Source organism: Etheostoma spectabile, chromosome 14 (assembly GCF_008692095.1).
Source record: "Etheostoma spectabile isolate EspeVRDwgs_2016 chromosome 14, UIUC_Espe_1.0, whole genome shotgun sequence".
In the NCBI taxonomy this organism is placed as follows: domain Eukaryota; kingdom Metazoa; phylum Chordata; class Actinopteri; order Perciformes; family Percidae; genus Etheostoma; species Etheostoma spectabile.
In genome coordinates, this window is record NC_045746.1 from 6,196,238 (window position 1) to 6,199,998 (window position 3,761).

The window sequence follows — 3,761 nt, forward strand, 5'->3', positions numbered from 1 at the left end:
GGCATCATGACTTCGCGTAAATGTACACGCCAACTTTCTTAAGTCAAGTGGCGTGTAAGTCTGTACGCATTTTTGAGCTATCCGCGTGTAAGGCTACAATGTATTCAGCAGGCGTACACATGCACCCCACTTTATGGTTGAGTTTAGGAAAAGAAGAACGAGGTTGGGTTTAGGAAAACCCGCAAATAATGACATCCGAATTGGTGTGTCATACATACGCCATTTGATGACATCAGTCTGTATGAGCTGGATTCTTGTGATGTTTTAATGTCATTTAATTATTTAATTGAAAAGGCTGATCTGTTCCAGTGCACACAAGCCTACTTAGCTTATGCTTTGTCTTGACTTATTGTTGACGCAGTGTTATACAGTTTATCAATGAGTTTCATATTCTGTTTTTGATGAGGAGGGCAATTCATTTACAGTGTGTCTCTGTCCATTGAAGGTGGGCTCTGAGTTCATCTTGCCGTGGGATATTGTGAAGGGAGAAAAGGGCTTCCAAAATGTCTGTAGACCCTAAAGTAATATAATAAAAAGGCGCCTCTGGTTGCAGTACGTGTTTCTTCATGACACCACTCTTTGATGCACATCGCAGGGCATTTTCTCCAGAGGAAATCTCATTTCTCAGTCACAAGACAGATAGCGAATTAACAAGATTTATACATCTGTTTACCCCTTAGTGAGTTTAGCATATTTTTTGTCTGCTTCTTGTGGAATCCTTGCGGATTGAAAACTCAGCAAAGCTTTGCTAATTAGTCTAGATTGGCCCGGCATGCGGTGGCATTCCTCTAATTACACAACAGTCAGCATCGCACTTGTTGGAACAGAGCCCAACTCCTTGCTGGAAGCTCCCGTGGCGTTTTGAAAGTGTGTGTGTGTGTGTGTGTGTGTGTGTGTGTGTGTGTGTGTGTGTGTGTGTGTGTGTGTGTGTGTGTGTGTGTGTGTGTGTGTGTTACCACACACAGGGGCTCATTGGTGTAGAGATCTAAAAAAAAGAAGAAAAGAAAACAAAGGTAAAATATGAACTTTCAATTGGAGGCTGGGTTATGATAATGAAACAGATGGAACAAACTGTGTTTTTGTGTTTGTGTTCTGTGGTGCAACAAAGTGTTCCCTGCCCAATAATTGGTTGTCATTGGAGATCCATTTTGGAGCAGCACGGCCTTATGGAGCCAAGGTCTATAAAATCTTAAGCTTTCAAGGCTTTTTGCCTACTTCATTTCTGCCTTTCCCATACTATCTTTCCTCTTTCTTACCCCCTTTTCTTTTTCTATTTCTCTGGCACCTCCCAATCTATTTTTTACAAGGGCTCTCAGTGCAAATTGTCTAATGAGAAATTTGAAAGCAGAGGCAAATTGAAGCCTCACAATGGAGACCCCATTCATGGTAGAATATATGGTTTTAGAGCGGCTGCGTTATAAAAAATAAAAACGTTTCCACCATTGACATGTCTGATTTTAAGCCTCAGATGATTTTTCTTTTCAAATTAAAAGCAAAGGTTATTTTTAGTGAACAGCTTAATTCCCCCAATCACTTGAGTTTAATGTTTAACGTGCGTGCACCCGTGAGTAGAATGACAAAGTCACAGGCTGAAATACGTGTCTGTTATCCAACGGGAGAACCTCGATCTCTCATGACACACGTGGCTCACTTCTAAGCTGGGCAACTCTGTCACCACAATTCAGTTAACTCATCCAAGGTTTCAACTCAATTTGAAGGAAATAATCAGCTACATATTGTGAGGATCTTAGAAGTTGTTAGGTTTGTCCATGCTAGCATCAGGGTTTAACCAAAGTCACTTATCCAATATTTGACCAATAAAACTGCAAATCGAAGCGTTGCGTTATTGTCTATGATTCGTTAATCTGTGGTTTTAACATGGGGCAGTACTGCAGTGGTAATGTATCAGATACGCATGCGATTACATCACATATGCAGCAGGACATGGAGAGGACATTTTTGTTTGAACGCTTACCTGGAGTGCAAATAAGGATATTAAATGAGGACTGTAGCAATGACGAGTGACTGTCAGTTTATCAGCGACACACAGATGTTGCACTTTCATTATGGAAATTCATTGGGGTGAGTAGGTAGTTTTGTATTTCTGTTTGTGCTGTGTAGGCTGTGGCCTTCTTCTGTTAACGCTTGCCATCTGAGGAAAATTTGTTCTTATGACAGCTCATTAGGCTGTGTGTCAGCCACTTTTGATGTTTCTAAAGCAACGAACAACATTCATCCATTCATGGAATCTGTGGCTATATGCCCAGTGAACATTGGGGAATAGCACTAGCCTGGAACTGTAGCCGGAGGTTCCACTGGATGTCCCTCATTTCAGGTGGCTGTCTGTCCCCTTCCTCTTTCTTTGTGTTGGAATTCTAACCTCTGGTGGCTTTCTGAGGACTACTCAGATCTCTGCAGGGTAAATCCAGACAGCTTGCTAGACTATCTGCAAAGGTGGAAAGTAACAAAATATATTTACTCACTCAGAGATGTTTGAGAATGTGAGAATTTTGCAGCGGCACCGTTGCTCTGTCCGTCCGTTCTCAAATCGCCGCAGTGTATAAGCACCAGTTGTGGAATGTAACAACTTGAGCGTCCAGCGTCAGTTTTGGCAGGCCAAGTAGTCCAGACGCCGCCAACCGCTATTGGCCAACATCAGCGCATCACCTGGTCAACACCCATCGCTTCTGAATGGCTGCACTCAAACAGGGCGCCCTACTTAAATCTGCTTTAGTTTGTTCCTATCTGCTTGCTGCTCACATCTATGCCCACCCACCTCCTCCCCAGCTCCAACTTGTCGTGTATAACGTGGCTTTTATGACTTTGTTGCCGCTCTGTTCATGTGGGGGAATAGTTTAGCTCTCCCTGTCTTGAACTGGGAGCGTCCCCTAATGCTGCTGCCGTCCTGATTCCCTGCTTTTTCATGGTGCTCATGAAAGGTCAGGGGACTCCTCTGAATAGAAGCATTACGCCAAATTTAATTAGTAACTTAGTCAAAGAAATTTCCTAAAGTAATTTCATCGTCTGTTTTCTTCTGGACTTTAATGGACAGAAATAAGGTTTTGTCATGACTTACTTAAGTACAATTATGAGCCACTTGTACTTTACTTCACTATTTCTATCTCATGTTATACTTCTACTCAATGGAGAAAACCAATGAGTTTATAAATTATGATACATAGTTCAATAAACTACACAGCAGTATATAAAGTAATTTGCTCCTCCTCAACTGGCTAAACTAACTACAGTGTTAAAATGTTGCTTACATAATGAATTAATTATGACATTCAACAATTTTTCTAATCCTGACAATTTTACTTCAAGCGCATTTTGCTGATAATATTGTGGTTTTTTTGGAAACAGGCGGCGAACACGTTGATATTATTAACTTGTTAGCAAATAACAGATCATACAGATATGCTAATTAGCAATTAGTGGGAGTCATGTTTCCGGCCACTTGATGAACGTAAGTCCAATATTCACTCTCATTTAGCTCTGTCTCTCTACAAAGTCCTGAGGGAAATATCTGGCTCGTTAGCTGCTAAATGCTCCACTATGTTCACCAGCTACCTGTGTGTGTCTGCAGTTTGGCGCTGAGCAGGTAGTGTACAGTGGGTTTTTGCAGCTTTCTCTCTGAAAACATTGCTATGAGAGCTGTGAGAGTGAACCAGAACAGTGAAGTTGTTCCAGGACAACTAGACAATGAGCTTAATCCCACTAAAAAAGCTCCAGACAGCCAAATAAATCATTTATTTCACATA